Here is a 21,757-nt window from a genome sequence, read left to right as displayed (position 1 = left end):
ATCATTCTCAGTAAACTATCGCAAGAACAAAAAACCAAACACCGCATATTCTCACTCATAGGTGGGAATTGAACAATGAGAACACATGGACACAGGAAGGGGAACATCACACTCTGGGGACTGTTGTGGGGTGGGGGGAGGGGGGAGGGATAGCATTTGGAGATATACCTAATGCTAGATGACGAGTTGGTGGGTGCAGCGCACCAGCATGGCACATGTATACATATGTAACTTACCTGCACATTGTGCACATGTACCATAAAACCTAAAGTATAATAATAATAATAATAATAATAATAAAAGAAAATAAAAAAAAAAGAAAGATTCAACTACGTGAGATGAATGCACCCATCACAAAGAAGTTTCTCAGAATGCTTCTGTCTAGTTATTATATGAAGATATTTCGTTACACACCACAGGCCTCAAGGCGCTCCAAATGTCTACCTGCAGATTCTATAAAAAGAGTGTTTCAAAACTGCTCAAAGACAAGTGAGGTTCAACTCTGTGAGTTGAGTGCACACATCCCAAAGAAGTTTGTCAGAATGCTTTTGTACAGTTCTAATGTGAAGATAAGTCCTTTTCCACCACAGGCCTCCAAGAGCTCCAAATGTCTACTTGCAGATTCTACAAAAAGAGTGTTTCCAAACTGCTCTATGAATAGTAAGGTTCAACTCTGAGAGATGAATGCACACATCACATAGAAGATTGTCAGAATATTTCTGTCTAGTTTTTATGTGAAGATATTTCCTTTTCCACCATAGGACTCACAGTGCTCCAAATCTCCCCTTGAAGATTCTACAAAAGAGTTTTTCGAAACTGCTCAATCAAAAGGAAGCTTCAATTCTGTGAGATGAATGCACACATCACAAAGAAGCTTCTCAGTATGATTCTGTCCAGTTTTTATGTGAACATACTATCTTTTACACCATAGGCCTCTAAGCTCTCCAAATGTCCTCTTGCAGATTCTACACAAACAGTGTTTCAAAACTATTCAAACACAAAAAATGTTCATCTCTGGGAGATGAATGGACTCATCACAAAGAATTTTCTCAAAATTATTCTGTCCAGTTTTTAGGTGAAGATATTTCCTTTTCCACCATTGGCCTCAAAGCACTCCATATGGACACTTGCAGATCCTAGAAAAAGAGTGGATCAAAACTGCTCAATGAAAAGAAAGTTTCAACTCCATGAGATGAATGCACACATCACAAAGAAGTTGGTCAGAAGTTTTCTGTATACATTTTATGTGAAAACATTTCCTTTTCCACCATAGGCCTCATAGCGCTCCAAATGTCCACTTGGAGATTCTACAAAAAGAGTGTTTCAAACCTGCTCACTCAAAACAGAGTTTAAAATCTATGAGATGAATGCACACATCACAAAGAAGTTTCTCAGAATGCTTGTGGCTCTTTATTATGTGAAGATATTTCATTTTCCACCATATGCCTCAAAGCTCTCCTGATCTCAGATTGCAGATTCTACAAAAGAGTGTTTCCAACCTACACAATCGAAACAAAGGTCAAATCTGTGAGATGAACGCACACATCACAAAAAGTTTCCCAGAATGCTTCTGTCTAGTTCTTGATTGAAGATATTTCCTCTTCCACCATAGGCCTCAAAGCACTCCAAATATCCACTTGCAGATCCTACGAAAAGAGTGTTTAAAACTGCTCAATCAAAAGAAAGTTTCAACTCTGTGAGATGAATGCACCCATCACAAAGAAGTTTCTCAGATTGCTTCTGTCTGGGTTTATATGAACATATTTCCTTTTCCACCATAGGCCTCAAAGCACTCCAAATGTTGACTTGTAGACAGTACAAAAAGGGTGATTCCAAACTGCTCAATGAAAAGTAAGGCTCAGCTCTGTGAGATGAATGCACATATCACATAGAAGTTTGTCTGAATACTTCTGTCTTGTTTTTATGTGAAGATATTTCTTTTTCCACGATTGGCCCCAAAGAGCTCCGAATGTCCACTTCCAGATTCTACAAAAAGAGAGTTTCCAAACTACTCAATCAAAAGAAAGTTCAAATCTGTGAGATGAATGCACATATCACAAAAATATTTGTCAGAATGCTTTCGTTTACTTTTTCTGTGAAGATATTTCCTTTTCCACCACAAGCCTGAAAGCCCTCCAAATGCCCACTTGCAGATAGTAGAAAAAGGATGTTTCAAAGCTGCTCAATCAAAAGTAAGGTTCAACTCTGTGAAATGAATGCAAATACCAAACAGAAGTTGTCAGAATGCTTCTGTCTAGTTTTTAAGATTCAATTCTGGGGGATGAATGCACATATCACCAAGAACTTTGTCAGAATGCTTCTGTCTAGTTTTTATGTGAAGATATTTCGTTTTCCACCCAAAGCCACAAAGTGCTCCAAATGTCCACTTGCAGATGCTACAAAAAGGGTGTTTCCAAGCTGCTCAATCAAAAGAGAGGTTCAAATCTGTGAGATGAATGCACACATCACAAATAAGTTACTCAGAATGTTTCTGTCTAGTTCTTAAGTGAAGATACTTCCTTTTCCTCCATAGGCCTCGAAGCGCTCCAAATATCCACTTGCAGATTCTACAAAAAGAGAGTTTCCAAACTACTCAATCAAAAGAAAGGTTCAACTAAGTGAGATGCAGGCACACATCACAAATAAATTTGTCAGAATGCTTCTGTCTGTTTTTTATGTGGAGATATTTTCTTTTCCACCGTAGGCCTCAAAGTAATCCAAATGTCCACTTTCAGATAGTAAAAAAAGGGTGTTTCAAAACTAGACAGAAACATTCTGACAAAATTCTTTGTGATATGTGCCTTCATCTCACAGAGTTGAACATTTCTTTTGATTGAGCAGTTTTAAAATACTTTTTTTGTAGAATCTACAAGTGTACATTTGGAGCGCCTTGAGTCCTATGGTGGAAAAGGAAATATCTTCACATAAAAACTAGACAGAAGCATTCTGACAAACTTCCTTGTGATGTGTGCATTCATCTCACAGAATTGAACCTCACTATCTATTGAGCAGTTTTGAAACAATCTGTTTGTAGAATCTGCAAGTGGACATTTGGAGCACTTTGAGACCTATGGTGGAAAAGGAAATATCTTCACATAAGAACTAGAAAGGAGCATTCTGACAAATTACTATGTGATGTGTGCATTCATTTCACTTAGTTGAACCTTTCTTTTGATTAAGTAGTTTGGAAAGTCTCTTTTTGTAGAATCTGCCAGTGGACATTTGGAGTGCTTTGAGGACAATAGAGGAAAAGAAAATATCTCACTTAAGAACTAGACAGAAACATTCTGATTACCTTCTTTGTGATGTGTGCATTCATCACACAGAGTTGAACCTTTCTTTTGATTGAGCAGTTTTAAAACACCCTTTTTGTAGCATCTGCAAGTGTTCATTTGGAGCGCATTGAGGCCAATGGTGGAAAAGGAAATATCTTCACATAAAAACTAGACAGAATCATTCAGAGAAAATAATTTGTGATGTGTGCATTCATCTCACACACATGAAACTTTCTTTTGATTGAGCAGTTTTGAAACACTGTTTTTGTATAAGCAGCAAGTGGACATTTGGAGGCCTTTGAGGCCTATGGTTGAAAAGGAATTATCTTCACATAAAAACTAGACACAAGCATTTTGACAAATTTCTTTGTGATGTGAGCATTCATCTCACAGAGTTGAAGCTTTCCTTTGATTGAATACTTTGAAAACTCTCTTTTTGTAGAATCTGCAAGTGGTTATTTGGAGATTTCTGACACCTATGGTGGAAAAGGAAATATCTTCCCTTAAGAACTAGACAGCAGCATCCTGAGAAACTTATTTGTAAAGTTTGCATTCATCTCACAAACTTGAACATTTCTTTTAATTAAGAAGCTTTGAAACACACTTTCTGAAGAATCTGCAAGTGGACATGTGGAGCTCTTGAGACATATGTTGGAATATGAAATATCTTCACATTAAAACTAGACAGAAGCCTTCGGAAAAACTTCTTAGTGATGTGTGCATTCATCTTTCAGAGTTGAACCTTTTTTTTTGATGGAGCAGTTTTGAAACACCCTTTTTGTAAAATCTGCAATTCAACAGTTGGAGCGCTTTGAGGATTATGAAAGATAACGTAATATCTTCATATAATGACCAGACAGAAACATTATGAGAAACTACTTTGTGTTGTCTGCATTCTTCTCACAGAGGTGAACCATTCCTTCAGTTGAGCAGGTTTGAAAAACACTTTTTGTAGAATCTTCAAGTGGGCGTTTGGAGCGCTTTGAGGCCTATGATGGAAAAGGAAATAGCTTCACATAAAAACAAGACAGAAGCATACTGAAAAACTTCTTTGTGATGTGTGCATTCATCTCACAGTGTTGAACCTTACTTTCGATTGAGCAGTTTTGAAACACTGTTTCTGTAGAATCTGCAAGTGGATATTTGGAGAGCTTTGAGGCCCATAGTGTGTAATGAAATATCTTCATATAGTAACTAGACAGAAGCATTGTGAGAAACTTCTTTGAGGTGTGTGCATTCATCTCACACTGAGATCAACCTTTCTTTTGATTGAGCAGCTTTGAAACCCTCTTTTTGTAGAATCTGCAAGTGGACATTTGGAGCAATTTGAAGCCTATGGTTGAAAAGGAAATATCTTCACATAAAAAAAAGACAGAAGCATTCTGACAAACTTCTTTGTGATGTGTGCATTCATCTCACAGGGTTGAACCTTACTTTTTTTGGGAAGTTTTGAAACCCTCTTTTTGTAGAATCTGCAAGGGGAAAATTGGAGCGCTTGGAGGCCTAAGGTGGAAAAGGAAATATCTTCACATAAATACTACACAGAAGCCTTCTGAAAAACTTCTTTGTGATGTGTGCATTCATCTCACAGAGTTGAATATTTCTTTTGACAGTGCAGCTTTGAAACATTCTTTTTCTAGAATCTGCAAGTGGACATTTGGATGGCTTGGAGGTCTATGATGGAAAAGGAAATATCTTCTCATAAAAACTAGACAGAAGCATTGTGAAAAACCTCTTTGTGATTTGTGCGTTCATGTCACAGAGTTGAACCTTACTTTTCATTGAGCAGTTGGGAAACACTGTTTTTGTAGTATCTGCAAGTGGACATTTGGAGCCCTTTGACGCCTACAGGGGAAAAAGAAATATCTTCACTTAAAAACTAGACAGAAGCATTCAAACAAACTTCTTTTTGATGTGTGCATTCATCTCAGAGTTGAACCTTACTTTTGATATATCAGATTTGAAACACCCTTTTTGTACTATCTGCAAGTGTACATTTGGAGTGCTTTGAGGTCTATGGTGGAAAAGGAAATATCCTCACGTAAGAACTAGTCAGAAGCATTCTGAGAAGTTAATTTGTGATGTGTGCATTCATCTCACACAGTTGAACCTGAATTTTGATTGAGCAGTTTTGAAACACTCTTCTTGTAGAATCTGCAAGTGGACATTTGGAGCTCTTTCAGGCCTATGGTAGATAAGCAAACATCTTCATATAATAACTAGACAGAAGCATTATGAAAAACTTCTTTGTGATGTGTGCATTCATCTCACACTGAGTTGAACCTTTCTTTGGATTGAGCCGCTTTGAAACACTCTTTTTGTTGAATCAGCAAGGGGACATTTGAAGAGCTTTGAGGCCTATGGTGGAAAAGGTAATATCTTCACATAAAACTAGACAGAAGCATTCTGAGAAACTTCTTTGTGATGTGTGCATTTATCTCACAGAGTTGAAACTTACTTTTCATTGAGCAGTTTTGAAACACTCTGTTTGTAGAACCTGCAAGTGGACAAAGGAGCTCTTTGAGGAATATGGTGGAAAAGGAAATATCTTCACATAAAAACTAGACAGAAGCCTTCTGAAAAACTTCTTCGTGATGTGTGCATTCAACTTACAGAGTTGAACTTTTCGTTTGATTGAGCAGCTTTGAAACACTCTTTTTGTAGTATTTGCAAGTGGACATTTGTAGTGCTTTGAGGCCTACGGTGGAAAAGGAAATATCTTCACATAAAAACTGGACAGATGCATTCTGACAACCTTATTTTTGAAGTGTGCATTCATCTCACAGAGTTGAACCTTGCTTTTGATTGAGCAGTTTTGAAATACGCTTTTTGTACTATCTGCAAGTGGACATTTGGAGTGCTTTGAGGCCTATGGTGGATAACGAAATATCTTCATAAAATGACTAGACAGAAGCACTATGAGAAACCTCTTCATGATGTGTGCATTCATCTCACAGTGAGTAGAAACTTTCTTTTGATTGAGCAGTTTTGAAACAGTCTTTTTGTAGAATTTGCCAGTGTACATTTGGAGCACTTTGAGGCCAATGGTGGAAAAGAAAATATGTTCACATAAAAACTAGACAGAAGCATTCTGAAAAACTTCATTGTGATGTGTGCATTCATCTCACAGATTGAAAACTTTCTTTTGATTGAGCAGGTTGAAATACTCTTTTTTGTAGAATCTGCAAGTGAAAATTTTTAGGGCTTTGAGGCCTATGGTGGAAAAGGAAATATCTTCACATAAAAATGAGAGAGAAGCATTCTGACAAACTTTGTGATGTGTGCATTTGTCTCACAGAGTTGAACCTTACTTTTCATTGAGCAGTTTTGAAACACTCTTTTGGTAGAATCTGCAAGTGGACATTTGGAGCGCTTGAAGCCTATGGTGGAAAAGGAGATATTTTCAGATAAAAACTAGACAGAAGCATTCTGACAAACTTATTTGTGATGTGTGCATTCATCTCACACAGTTGAACCTTACTTTTCATTGAGCAGTTTTGAAACACCTATTTTGTAGTATCTGTATTGGGACATTTGCAGCGCTTTGAGGCCTATGGTGGAAAAGGAAATATCTTCACATAAAAACTAGATAGAAGAATTCTGACAAATTTCTTTGTGTTGTGTGCATTCATCTCACAGAGTTGAACATTTGTTTTAATTTAGCAGCTTTGAAACACTCTTTTTGTAGAATCTGCAAGTGAACAAATGGAGCTCTTTGAGGAATATGGTGGAAAAGGAAATATCTTCACATGAAAACTAGACAGAAGCATTCTGAAAAACTTCTTTGTGATGCGTGCATTCATCTTACAGTGTTGAACTTTTCTTTTGATTGAGCAGCTTTGAAACACTCTTTTTGTAGTATTTGCAAGTGGACATATGGAGCGCTTTGCGGACTATGGTGGTAAAGTAAATATCTTCACTTAAAAACGAGACAGAAGCATTGTGACAAACTTCTGTGTGATGTGTGCATTCATCTCACAGAGTTGAACCTTACTTTTCCTTGAGCAGTTTTGAAATAACCTTTTTGTACAATCTGCAAGTGGACATTTGGAGTAGTTTGAGGCCTATGGTAGAAAGGAAATATATTCACATAAGAAGTAGACAGAAGCATTCTGAGGAATAGGTTTGTGATGTGTGCATTCATCTCACAGAGTTGAACCTTACTTTCGATTGAGCACTTTTGAAACCCTCTTTTTGTAGAATCTGCAAGTGGACATTTGGAGTCCTCTGAGGCCTGTGGTGGATAACGAAATATTTTCCTACAATAACTAGACAGAAGAATTATGAGAAGCTTCTCTGTGATGTGTGCATTTATCTCACAGAGTTGAACTTTACTTTTCATTGAGCAGTTTTAAACACTCTTTTTGCATAATTTGCAAGTGAACTATTGGAGAGTGTTGTTACTTAGGTTGAAAAGGAAATATCTTCACATAAAAACTTTACAGAAACTTCTGACAAACTTCTTTCTGATGTGTCCATTCATCTTAAAGAGTTGAACCATTCTTTTGATTGAGCAGGTTTGAAACATTCTTTTTGAAGAAACTGCAAGTGGACAGTTGGAGTGCTTTGAGACCTATGGTGTAAAAGGAAATATCTTAACATAAAGACTAGACAGAAGCCTTCTGACAAACTACTTTGTGATGTGTGCATTCATCTCACAGAGTTGAACCTTACTTTTCATTGAGCAGTTTTGAAACACTCTTTTTGTAGAATCTGTAAGTGGACATTTGGAGTATTTTAAGGCCTATGGTGGATAACTAGATATCTTCCTATACTAACTAGACAGAAGCATTCTGAAAAAACTCTTTGTGATGTGTGCATTCATCTCACAGATTTGAACTTTTCTTTTGATTGAGCGCATTTGAAACACTCTTTTTGTAAAATCTGCAAGTGGACATTTGGAGCACTTTGAGGCCTACGGTGGAAAAGGAAATATATTCACATAAAACAAAGACAGAAGCATTCTGACAAACTTTTTTGTGATGTTTGCATTCATCTTACAGAGTTCAACCTTTCTTTTGATTGAGCAACTTCGAAACACTCTTTTTGTAGAATCTGCAAGTGGACATTTGAAGCTCTTTGAGGCCTAGGGTGGAAAAGGAAATATCTTCATATAAAAACAGAGAGAAGCATTCTGATAAACTTCTTTGTGATGTGTGCATTCATCTCAGAGAGTTGAACCTTACTTTTCATTGAGCAGTTTTGAATCACCCTTTTTGTACTATCTGCAAGTGGACATTTGCAGTGCTTTGAGGCCTGTGGTGGAACAGGAAATATCTTCACATAAGAAATAGGCAGAAGCATTGTGATAAATTTCTTTATGATGTGTGCATTCACCTCACAGAGTTGAAATTTTCTTTTGATTGAGCTGTTTTGAAACCATCTTTTTGAAGAATCTGCAAGTGCACATTTGGAGCACATTGGGGCTGAAGGTGGAAAAAGAAATATCTTCACATAAAAACTAGACAGAAGCATTCTGACAAACTGCTTTTTGATGTGTGCATTCATCTCACAGCGGTGAACTTTACTTTTCATTGAGTAGGTTTGAAATACTCTTTTTGTAGAATCTGCAAGTGGACATTTGGAGCGCATTTAGGCCTATGGTGGAAAAGGAAATATCTTCACATAAAAACTAGACAGATACCTTCGGAAAAACTTCTATGTCATGTGTGCCTTCATCTCACAGTGTTGAAATTTAATTTTCATTGAGCCGTTCTGAAACACGTTTTTGTAGAATCTGCAAGTGGACATTTGGAGCGCTTGGAGGCATATCGTGGAAAAAGAAATATCTTCACATAAAAACGAGACAGAAGCATCTTGAAAAACTTCTTTCTGATGTGTGCATTCATTTCACAGAGTTGAACATTTCCTTTGATTCAGTAGTTTTGAAACACTCTTTTTGTAAAATCTCCATGTGGTCACTTGGAGCTCTTTGCGGCCTATGGTGGAAAAGGAAATATCTTCACATAAAAATTTGATAGAAGCATTCAGAGAAACTTCTTTGTGATGTGCATATTTATCTCAGAGAGTTTAAACTTACTTTCAATTGAGAAGTTTTGAAACACGCTTTTTGTAGATTCTGCAAATGGACATTTGGAGCGTTTTGAGGCTTATTGTGGATAACGAAATAACATCATATAATAACTAGAGAGAAGCATTATGAGAAACTTCTTTGTGATGTGTGCATTCATCTCACAAAGAGTTGAGCCTTTCTTTGATTTATGAGCTTCAAAACACTATTTTTGTAGAATCTGCAAGTGGATATTTGGAGTGCTTTGAGGCCTATGGTGGAAAAGGAAATATCTTCACATAAAAACCAGACGGAAGCATTGTGACAAACTACTTTTTGATGTGTGAATTCATCTCACAGAGTTGAAACTTGCTTTTCACCGAGAAATTTTTAAACAATCTTTTTGTAGAATCTGCAAGTGGGCAATTGGAGCGCTTTGTGGCCAATGGTGGGAAAGGCAATATCTTAACATAAAAACAACACAGAAACCTTCTGACAAAGTTCTTTGTGATGTGGGTATTCATTTTACAGAGTCGAACCTTTCTCTTGATTGAGCAGTTTTGAAACACTCTTTTTGACGAATCTGCAAGGGGACACTTGGAGCGCTTTGAGGCCTGTGGTGAAAAACGAAATATCTCCACGTTACAACTAGACAGAAGCATTCTGACCAAGTTCTTTGTGATATGTGCATTCATCTGGCAGAGTTGAACCTTTCTTTTTATTGAGCAGTGTTGATAAACTCCTTTTGTAGAATCTGCAAGAGGATATTTGCAGAGCTCTAAGGCCTATGGTGGAAAAGGAAATATCTTCACATAAAAACTAGACAGAAGCCTTCTGACAAACTTCATTGTGATGTATGCATTCACGTCACAGAGTTGAACCTTACATTCAATTGAGCAATTTTGAAACACTCTTTTCGTAGAATCTGTAAGTGGACAATTGGAGGGCTTAGAGGCTTATGATGGATAATGAAATACCTTCACAAAATAATTACAGAGAAGCATTAAGAGAAACTACTTTGTGATGTGTGCATTCATCTCACAAAGAGTTGAAACTTTCTTTGATAAGCTTTGAAACACTCTTTTTGTAAAATCTGCAACTGGACAATTGGAGTGCTTTGTGGCCTATGGTGGAAAACGAAATATCTTCACATAAAAACTAGACAGAAGCATTCTAACAAATTTCATTGTGATTTGTACATTCATCTCACAGAGTTGAACTTTTCTTTTGATTGAGCAGCCTTGAAACAAACTTTTTGTAGAATCTGAAAGTGGACATTTAGAGTGATTTGGTGCCTATGGTGGAAAATGAAATATCTTCACATAAAACTAGGCAGAAGCATTCTGACAAACTTCTTTGAAATGTGTGTATTCATCTCACACAGGTGAAACTTTCCTTTGATTGAGAGGCTTTGAACCCCTCTTTTTTGTAGAATCTACATTTGGATATTTGGAGGGCTTTGCGGCCCATGATTCAAAGGGAAATATCTTCACATAAAAACTAGACCAAAGCAACCTGACAAACTTCTTTATGATGCATGCATTCATCTCACAGAGGTGAACTTTTCTTTTCATTGATCAGTTTTGAAACATTCTTTGTGTACAATCTGCAAGTGGACATTTGCACCGCTTTGAGGCCTATGTTGGAAAGGAAATATCTTCACATAAAACCTAGACATAAGCATTCTGACAAAATTCCTTGTGATGTGTGCATTCATCTCACAGATTTGAACCATACTTTTCATTGATCTGTTTGAAACACTCTTTTTGTACTATCTGCAATTGGATATTTGGAGCACTCTGAGACCTATGGTGGAAAAGGAAATATCTTCACATAAAAACGAGACAGAAGCATTTTGAAAAACTTCTTTGTGATGTGTGCATTCATCTCACAGAGTTGAAAATTTCTTTTGATTCAGCAGTTTTGAAACACTCTTTTTGTAAAATCTGCATGTGGACATTTGGAGCTCTTTGAGGACTATGTTGGAAAAGAGGAAGAAAAACGTAAAGAAGGAGAGAAAGGAAGAAAGGAAGGAAGAAGAACATCAAGTAGAAAAAGAAAGAAAACAGAGACAAATATACTCGTTTATTTATAAATAGAAATACAACACTTTTTACACATAAGCATAAATGTATTTATTATCTACAATCATTTCCTTATGTAGCAATACATGTTTATTTATATTTAATAAATATATAGATAGAAGCATATTTCTATACATTTATTTTAAATAAGTATACTTGTATATAATAAATGTCTTTTTCATATATGAATACACTTCTCTGTAAAAGTAAACATTTATAAAAGTAAATAAATAGAAACGAAACAAAAAATACAATAAACTAAGTAAATAGGCTGCCGTGGCTCACGCCTGTCATCCCAGCACTTTGAGAGGCCCAGGTGGGCGCAACACCTGAGGTCGGGAGACGGAGAGCAGCCCGGACAACTTGGTAAAACCCCATCTCTACTAAAAATACAAAAAATCAGCCAGGCATGGAGGTGCAACCCAGTAATCCCAGCTACTCAGGAGGCTGAGGCAGGAGAATCGCTTGAAATCAGGAGGTGGAGGATGTTGTGAGCCAAGATCGTGATATCGCACTCGAGCCTGAGAAACAAGAGGGAAACTCTCAAGAAGACGAATGAGAGAGAGAGAGAAAGCAAAAGAAAGAAAAAAGAGAAAGAGCAAAGAATAAAGAGAAAGAAAGAAACAAGAAAGAAACAAAAAGAAAGAGAGAGGCTGGGCGCGGTGGCTCACGCCTGTCATCCCAGCATTTTGGGAGGCCGAGGCGGACGGATCATAGTGTCAGGAGATCGAGACCATCCTGGCTACCACAGTGAAAACCCATCTCTACTCAAAATACAAAAAATTAGCCAGGTACGGTGGCGGGCGCCTGTAGTCCCAGCTACACGGGAGGCTGAGGCAGGAGAGTGGCGTGAAACCGGGAGGCAGAGCTTACAGTGAGCCGAGATCGCGCCGCTGCCCTCCAGCCTGTGCAACAGAGTGAGAGGCTGCATCGAAAAGAAAGAAATAAATTAATTAATTAATTAATAAAGAATAGCAAATAAATAAATACATTAAAATTGAAAACTAAAAAAAAATAAAAATAAAAAAATGTAGCCGGCCGGGTGCAATAGCTCACACCTGCCATCCCAGCAATTTGGGAGGCCGAGGTGGGGAGATCACCTGGGGTCGCCAGTTCGAGACCAGCCTGACACACATGGAGAAATGCCGTCTCTACAAACAATACAAAATCAGCCGGGTGTGGTGGCCCATGCCTGTAATCCCAGCTACTCTCAGGAGGCTGAGGCAGGAGAATCGCTTGAACACGGCAGGTGGAGGTTGCGGTGAGCCGAGATGGTGCCACTGCACTCCAGCGTGGGCACCAAGAGTGAAACTCCGTCCCAAGGAAAAAAAAATGAAGTGCTGTATTCTGTTATTTCTGCTTCCTGCCCTGAGAAGAACATAATACAACTGTTGCCTGCCAGCCTGCCTGCCTGCCTGCCTGCCTCCCTGCCTGCCTGCCTGTGACAGGGCCTCACTCTGTCTTTCGCCCAGACTGGAGCGCAGTGACACCATTATGGCTCGCTCACTGCCGCCTCAACCTCCCCAGGGTTGATCCTACGGCCTCGGCCTCCCAAAGCGTCGTGGTTGCAGGCGTGAGCCACCAGCACCCGGCCTGAGTTAATACGTCTGGTCTCACTACGTCCTCACCACACACCCATGAAGAACTCAAGTCAAGAGAGAGTCGGCAAGAGACTCTCAGCATTCTCTCCTGAAAGCACGAGTGTCCCGAGCTCCTGTGGTTTCAGGTGGCCGCGCGTAGAGGAGAGATCGCCAATGTTTCCAGAGAGGTGCGAGCCACAGTCATTCGAGGGCATCCGAGCACGAGATGGTGTTTCTGACAGCGACTTATAAGGGCCAGGAAGGGCCAGAATCTGCCGAGGCCCGTGTTCCAGGGTGGGGCCGATGGAACCCAAGGTAGAGGGAGTCAGCGGTCCGCACGGAGAGAGCTCCAGCCCTAGGCCCCGCTGTGCAGACCGAATCAGAAGGAAGAGAGTCCTTCGTCCTACATGCCACATCCCTCACATCCCCCCCACTGAACTTGGGAGCGGATCCGTGTTCCAAACACGAGGTGACTCTCGGTTTGCAATGGATCACAAGGGGCCGGACTTTCCAGAGTCGGCAGGATAGAGAAGTCATTCTGGCTCGGCCTCCCCCATCCCCCGGGAACGGTCCCGCTGGTGACTTTAAACGAGCCGGGGCTGGCCTGGCTGGGCCATAGCCGCTACGGGGGTGGGGTGGCGGTGGGGTGCGGGCGGTGTGGGGTGGGGGGATGCCTGAGGCACTGCAGAAAGTGGGCCTGAGCCTCGAGGATGACGGTGCTGCAGGAACCCGTCCAGGCTGCTCTATGGCAAGCACTAAACCGCTACGCTTACCGAGATGCGGTTTTCCTCGCAGAACGCCTTTATGCAGAAGTACACTCAGAAGAAGCCTTGTTTTCACTGGTGACCTGTCCTTACCCCTCAGGAAAGGCCTATAAAGCATATAGACTCTGGAAAGGACACAGTGGTACTGCACCGCCATGCAAATACCGGCTTGCAAAATGTTGCGTGGATCTCAGCAAGCTTGCAGAAGGGGAACTCATCTTATCGGGTGGAGTGTTTCCTAAGCAGAAAAGCCATGACGATATTTTTACTGAGTCTGGTGATTCAGCTCGCTTTACTCTCTCATTGCCGGGACACGCATATCGCAAGACAGATCGGCTTGCCAAAGGATCAGAATGTGACCAACAGGGCCTTAGTTGAAATCCTTTCCTCTGGTATCCCTTTGAATCATTATGTGAAGTAGGTGAAAAAGCAAGATCCTGACCAAACACTTCAATTCACATCTTTACAGAACTTTGGCAACTGTCTGTCCAAGTGTTGCCCCACACAAGTACCTCGTCCTAGCTTATGTCACAGACAGCCTGAGACCGTTCTTACGGAAACACCCCAAGACACCATTGAATTAAACAGATTGAGTTTAGAATCTTCCAATTCAAAGTACTCCTTGAATACAGATTCCCCAGTGTCTTCTATGGATTCAGCTGTCATTTCACCTGATACTGTCCCACTGGGAACGGGAACTTCCATATGATCTAAACAGGTGCAAAATGAACCAAACACCGGTCGAAGTTTATTAGGAGGGCCAGCAGCTGTTGGTCCATTAACCCCAAGTTTTGGGACTCTGCCAGTAGAAACCCCGAGTCCCGGAGATGGATCCTATTTACAAAACTACACCGCTTTGAGACACCTTCTGTAATGGACCTGCCATCCACCGGAGCCCCTTCAAAAAAGTCTGTTGCCAGAATCGGCCAAACCGGAACACAGTCTGTCTTCTCGCAGAGGGGAATCAGCCGAAATGTCACTCCAATTCTTGCAAAAACACAAAGTTCTGGTCCACAAACGAGTGGAACGCCTCAGGTGTTGAGCCCCACTATGGCGTCTCCCCCAAATGCACGGCCTCGAAGAAATTCGCGACTCTTGATTAGTGACAGCTCCACAACCAAGGAGAATAGGAAAAAATTTAAAATGAAGTTTCCACCTGAAATCCCAAGCAGAAAAACAAAAAGTAGAACTAATAAAGGAGGTAAACCACAACCTAACCTAAACGATAGCCTGGAAATGACAAAACTGGACTCTTCCATCGTTTCAGAAGGGAAAAGAGCCGCAATCACACCTCAGATTCAGGCTTTTCATCTACAAAAAGCAGCAGCAGAAGGCTTGATGAGACTTCTTCGTGAAAGGGGGAAAGGTTATTTAGCTTTGTGTTCTTACCACCGCAAAGAAGCTATCCATATTTTGAGCCATCTACCTTCTCACCACTAGAATACCGGTTGGGTACTGCGCCAAATTGGAAGGGCCCGTTTTCAACTTTCAGAGTCCATGCGACCTGAAAGAATATTCTCAGAGGTTAGAAGGAGGGAGAATTATAGAGTCGAAGGCATGGAGATCTACACTACAACACTTTGGCATCCTCCAAAAGATGTTGCTCTTTCAGTTCTGTCGAAAGACTTCACAGACATGGATAAAAGTTCTCCAGCCAGAGGCCTGGTGTGCTGCAGGGACCCGTTGCAGTCTGCAACGGGAACAGGATATTGCCATTAAATTCTTCCAGAGAACTATCAAAGTGGATCCAAATGATGCTTACGCCTATACCGTCCTAGGGCGTGAGTGTGTCTTCACTGAAGAATTGGACAAAGCCTTAGCTTGATTTCGAAATGCTATCAGAGTCAGTCCTAGACATTGCAATGCATGGTGAGTGGTCAGGAAGCGTAAAGACAAAGTCTTACGGATGGTGCCGGTACTCGCTAATTTTTCTTGTTAGATAGCTCTTTATTGTCATGAATTTGGTGACGAATACTTAGGGATGGTACACGCTGGTCAATAACTTCTAACTAAGATGTTTTCTTATGAAATGTATGTCTTGAACAAACTCTTAAATGATCTCATGATAATAGAATACCAGATCTTTATACTCAACAGTTTCTGTCTTCTACCAAACTTTTGCAGATACCGTAGTTGTCTTTGGGTGTGTGTGTGTGTGTGTGTGTGTGTGTGTGTGTGTGTGTGTGTGTGTCTGTGTGTTTCTTTAGTTTTGTTACTTGATTTGTTACTTTTTCTTCGAGCACCGCAGCGGTGATGGGGACAAAAAGGGCTTGGGAGATTGGAAAGGAATAGCATCATTCACTTATTGGATAATAGAAAAAAATATGGAAACGATTCACTAGCTGCTGCTTTGTGACAGTGTTCCAGTCTATGGCGTTACTATGAAGAACTGAGCATCCCCTTTTATTCAGCGGTCTCTCTGTTTCACTGTTTTGTGCTTGTGTGTCAGTAGACACACAGGAAATGTCTACCTGGGTCGTATGGTTATCAACTGAATAAGATATGAAAAAGCGTGGTCCTACTTCCGCCTCAACACCATACTGACTGTTGACATTTATTGTATTTTTCTGGGCTGACTTAATAGTTAAAACCTCAAGAGAAGGCCGGGCGCGGTGGCTCACGCCTGTCATCCCGGCACTCTGGGAGGCCGAGGCGGGCGGGTCACAAGGTCAAGGGATCGAGACCATCCTGGCCAACATGGTGAAACCCCGCCTCTATTAAAAGTAGAAAAATTAGCTGGGCGTGGTGGTGGGTGCCTGTGGTCCCAGCTACTCGGGAGGCTGAGGCGGGAGAATCTCTTGAACCCGGAGAGGTGGAGGTTGCAGTGAGCCGAGATCACGCCATTGCGCTCCACGCTGGGCGACAGAGCGAGACGCCCCCTCAAGAAAAGAAAATAAAAAAAATAAATACATACATAAATGAATATCAAGAGAAAGTATAATTCTGAAGTCATAAGCCTGTGGTCGTTTTCTTGTCAGATACGGTTATCTTTGGGGTGGGTTAATTGTTACAGCAGTGGAGTTTTTTCATTGGATTTGCTTCTGAATCTGAAGCATTAGATTACTAAAACATTTTTTGATTTGTGACTATGTTGTTTAGTGGGTGATATCTCATTCTGCTGTAGTAGTTACATCTCCTGAAAGATGGCCAAAAACATAATAGTGCTAGCTATCGCTGACCAATGTAACAATCAACTTGCCGATACTGCCTTCTCTTCCGACGGCCGTGTTCTCCGTGACATTTTAAGAACTCAGTTCTTCATGAGACTTGTGTTGTTTTTTGATTTTTTCCCAAGTCTGGTTGATCCTTGTGTCGTTTGCTTTTTAAATGTGTATCGTCCGTTCAGCTATTTCGCAGGAGTCGCATTCTTAAAAAAAACTTAACCGTATCAAAAATTGTGTTTAAAGGAGGATTTTTCAGATCGGCAAGCTTTTACTAGGAAGAGTTTAAATGCTGACATATTTAGGTAGCTCTCAATACTGAGCCACTTTATTCTAACTACAAAATAGATAGCCGTTCTTTTGTTTTCACTTTGACTATCACTAGCACGGTGTTTAATACCTTTTCTTCATCTCTAACACAATGATAATGATATAGGAAGCCACTCAAATCAAGCAGATATGTTGTGCTTTTAAGAAAAAAAAAAAAAAAAGTCTTTCTGTGGCACAGAACGAGGAGGTGTGGCTGGAATCTAGAATCTGCAGTGAAAACCAATGAAAGAGGGCGAAACCCCGTGTCTACTAAAAAGAAAATAATGAGCCGGCCACGGTGGCAGTCTCTCTGGTTCAAGTGCAGGAGAATGACTGGAACCCAGGAGGCAGAGGTTGCCGTGAGCTGAGATCACGCCACTGCACTCCAGCATGGGGGACAGAGCAAGACTCCATCTCAGAAACAAACAAACACACAAAGCCAATAAAGGTGTTTCATTCAACCCGTCAGGCTCAGGTCTCTCGAACAGGATACATCCGGCCCCCGGAGGAAACGTCGAGGGGTGGGGTGGAATCTATTTTGTGGCCTCAAGGGAGGGTGTGAGAGGTAGTCCCGCTGCAGGCAAGCGGTGATGGCCTAAGGAAGCCCCTCCGCCCAAGAAGCGATATTCATTTCGAGCCTGTCAGCCACCCGAGAGGGAGACTCGGGCTCTCTGCAGACCCCGCAACCCCCACCCCAGCCCCACCCCCACCCCCACCCCCCCACCTCGTGAAATGGGCTCTCGCTCCGTCAGGCTCTGTTCACACCGTGTGGTTTTGTAACCTCCAGCGTGTGTGCGTGGGTTGCTTGGTGGGGTGGGGCCGGCTGTGGACAGAGGAGGGGATAAAGCGGCGGTGTCCCGTGGGTGCCCGGGACTTGGGATGTGGGATGTGGGACGTGGGTGGGGTGGCCAGAGCCTAGGGAACTCATCGCCTGTCAGGACGTCTCCCCTCCTAGTCCCCTCTCTGACCTACGCTCCACGTCTTCGCAGTTCAGTGGGGACCTTGTGGGTGGAGTCACCATCCCTTTGGACTGTAGCCGATGAAGGCCGGGCTCCCAAGAGTCTCCCCGGAGTCGGGGCCTTGGCCAGGCTCACAAGGATGCTGACGGTGACAGTTGGTGACGGTGATGTACGTTGGAGGCCTCGGGCCGACGCAGAGGTATCCATTTGACCTCGGTGGGACAGGCCAGCTTTGCGGAGTCCCGTGCGTCCTTCCAGAGACTCATCCAGCGCCAGCAAGCATGGTCCCGAGGGTCCCAGCTCCCCGCAGAGACACTTTTGTTCACACAGGATCCCGGACAGGGAAGTTCTCAGCAGGCCTTAGGCCTCCTAGCCAAAAAGCCAAAACCACTTCTGGGATTTTTTTCAAAGAGCCAGTGGTTCCACAAGGGGCCGTGGGTACTTGTGGAAATGGAGAGAAGTGTTTGCGGATACATATTTGAGACCCAACGGGCAGGGCTCGGTCACAGGTCACGCAGGACACGGGCAGATGCACATTGAGAAAACCATCCCAGCATCCTAGGTGAACAGAGGTATGATTTTTCGAGACAGTCGAGGGAGAAGCAACCCCAGATTTGAGGGTTGGATCTTTATTCATATGTAGTACCTATGAGGTATCCAAGTCCAGAAATCAACTCGCCAGTTCTGTACAGCATTCTGTAGGGAGAGGAAATCTGGGATGTCAGAAGTTAAGAATTCAGGCCTTGGTAATGGATTAGATTAGATGTGCTTGAGCTTATTTTGCAAAAAAAAAAAAAAAAAAAGAGAGGGCGGGAGATAGCGAGAGCCAGAGACCGAGACAGAGAGAGAGAGAGAGAGAGAGACAGAGACAGAGACAGAGAGAGACAGATGGAGAGCGACAACGATACAGAAAGAGAGAAAGACAAAAAGAGAGAGAGACAGATAAAGAGACAGACAGAGAAAGACAGAGATGGACAGAGACAGAGAGAGAAACAGAAAGAGAGAAACAGAGACAGGAAGGGAGAGAGACAGCCAGACAGCCAGACAGAGAGAGAGAGAGAGACAGAGACAGAGAGAGACAGACGGAGAGAGACAACGATACAGAAAGAGAGAAAGACAGAAAGAGAGAGAGACAGATAAAGAGACAGACAGAGAAAGACAGAGATGGACAGAGACAGAGAGAAACAGAAAGAGAGAGAAACAGAGACAGGAAGGGAGAGAGACAGAGAGAGACAGACAGACAGGCAGACAGACAGACAGGCAGAGAAAGAGAGTAAGAGTTAGACAGAAGGCAGACACACACACACACACACACACACACACACACAGAGAGAGACAGAGACAGACAGAGAGACAGAGAGAAAGAAAGAGACAGAGAGAGAGAGAGAGAAAGACAGACAGACAGAGAGAAACAGAGAGAAAGACAGACAGACAGAGAGAAACAGACAGAGACAGAGAGAGAGAGACAGACAGACAGACAGACAGGGGGAGGGAGAGAGAGAGACAGGGGGAGAGAGAGAGAGAGAGACAGACAGAGAGAGACAGCCAGACAGCCAGACAGCCAGACAGGCAGAGAAAGACAATAAGACAGAAGATAGACAGAGAGAGAGAGAGAGAGAGAGACAGAGAGAGAGAGAGAAACAGACAGACAGGGAGAGAGAGAGACTAAGACAGAAGACAGACACAGTGAGAGAGAGAGAGAGAGACAGACACAGAGAGACAGAGAGAAAGAAAGAGACAGACAAAGAGACAGACAGAGAAAGACAGAGACAGACAGAGAGAGACGGAGAGAAACAGACAGACAGACAGGGAGAGAGAGACAGAGAGAGAGACAGACCGACAGACAGACAGGCAGAGAAAGGGAGTAAGACAGAAGGCAGACACAGTGAGAGAGACAGGTAAAGAGGGGGAGGGAGGGAGGGAGAGAGAGAGAGAGAAACAGACAGGCAGAGAGAGAGAGAGAGACAGACAGGCAGAGAGAGAGAGAGAGAGACAGAGAGAGAGAGAGACACAGACAGGCAGAGAGAGAGAGAGAGAGACAGACAGGCGAGAGAGAGAGAGAGACAGACAGACAGGCAGAGAGAGAGAGACAGAGAGAGAGAGAAAAACAGACAGGCAGAGAGAGAGAGAGAGAGAGACAGAGACAGAAAGAGAGACAGAGAGAAAGAAAGAGACAGAGAGACGGAGAGAAACAGACAGACAGACAGAGAGAAACAGACAGAGAGAGAGAAAGACAGACAGACAGAGGGAAACAGACTGAAAGAGAGAGACAGACAGACAGGGAGAGAGAGAGACAGACAGACAGAGAGAGACAGCCAGACAGCCAGCCAGACAGCCAGGCAGAGAAAGACAATAAGACAGAAGATAGACAGAGAGAGAGAGACAGAGAGAGAAACAGACAGGCAGAGAGAGAGAGAGAGAGAGAGAGCGAGAGAGAAACAGACAGACAGGGAGAGAGAGAGACTAAGACAGAAGACAGACACAGTGAGAGAGAGAGAGATAGAGAGACAGACACAGAGAGACAGAGAGAAAGAAAGAGACAGACAAAGAGACAGACAGAGAAAGACAGAGACAGACAGAGAGAGACGGAGAGAAACAGACAGACAGACAGGGAGAGAGAGACAGAGAGAGAGAGACAGACCGACAGACAGACAGGCAGAGAAAGGGAGTAAGACAGAAGGCAGACACAGTGAGAGAGACAGGTAAAGAGAGGGGGAGAGAGAGAGAGAGAGAGAGAGAGAGAGAGAAACAGACAGACAGGCAGAGAGAGAGAGAGAGAGACAGAAACAGACAGGCAGAGAGAGAGAGAGACAGACAGACAGGCAGACAGAGAGAGAGAGAGAGACAGAGAGAGAGAAACAGACAGGCAGAGAGAGACAGACAGGAAGAGAGAGAGAGAGAGAGAGAGACAGAAACAGACAGGCAGAGAGAGAGAGAGAGAGACAGAGAGAGAGAGAAACAGACAGGCAGAGAGAGAGAGAGACAGAGAGAGAGAGAGAAACAGACAGGCAGAGAGAGAGAGAGAGAGACCGAGAGAGAGAAACAGACAGGCAGAGAGAGAGAGAGAGAGAGAGACAGAAACAGACAGGCAGAGAGAGAGAGAGAGACAGAGAGAGAGAGAGAGACAGACAGGCAGAGAGAGAGAGAGAGAGACCGAGAGAGAGAAACAGACAGGCAGAGAGAGAGAGAGAGAGACAGAAACAGAGAGGCAGAGAGAGAGAGAGAGACAGAGAGAGAGAGAGAGACAGACAGGCAGAGAGAGAGAGAGAGAGACGGAGAGAGAGAGAAACAGACAGGCAGAGAGAGAGAGAGACAGAGAGAGAGAGAAACAGGCAGGCAGAGAGAGAGAGAGAGAGACAGAGAGAGAGAAACAGACAGGCAGAGAGAGAGAGAGAGACAGAGAGAGAGAGAGAGAAACAGACAGGCAGAGAGAGACAGAGAGAGAGAGAGAGCAAAGACAGAGAGAGAAAGAGAGAAACAGAGACAGACAGAGAGACAGAGAGTGGGGGAGGAAGGGCGTGCTCGAGAAATAATTACACATATTTTATAATGCTTTTGATCCCATGAACGGTGGCCGGGTTATACTTTGAAAACAACAACAACAACAACAACAAC

Source organism: Pongo abelii, chromosome 22 (genome assembly GCF_028885655.2).
Source record: "Pongo abelii isolate AG06213 chromosome 22, NHGRI_mPonAbe1-v2.0_pri, whole genome shotgun sequence".
NCBI lineage: Eukaryota > Metazoa > Chordata > Mammalia > Primates > Hominidae > Pongo > Pongo abelii.
This window is presented reverse-complemented; position numbering follows the sequence as displayed.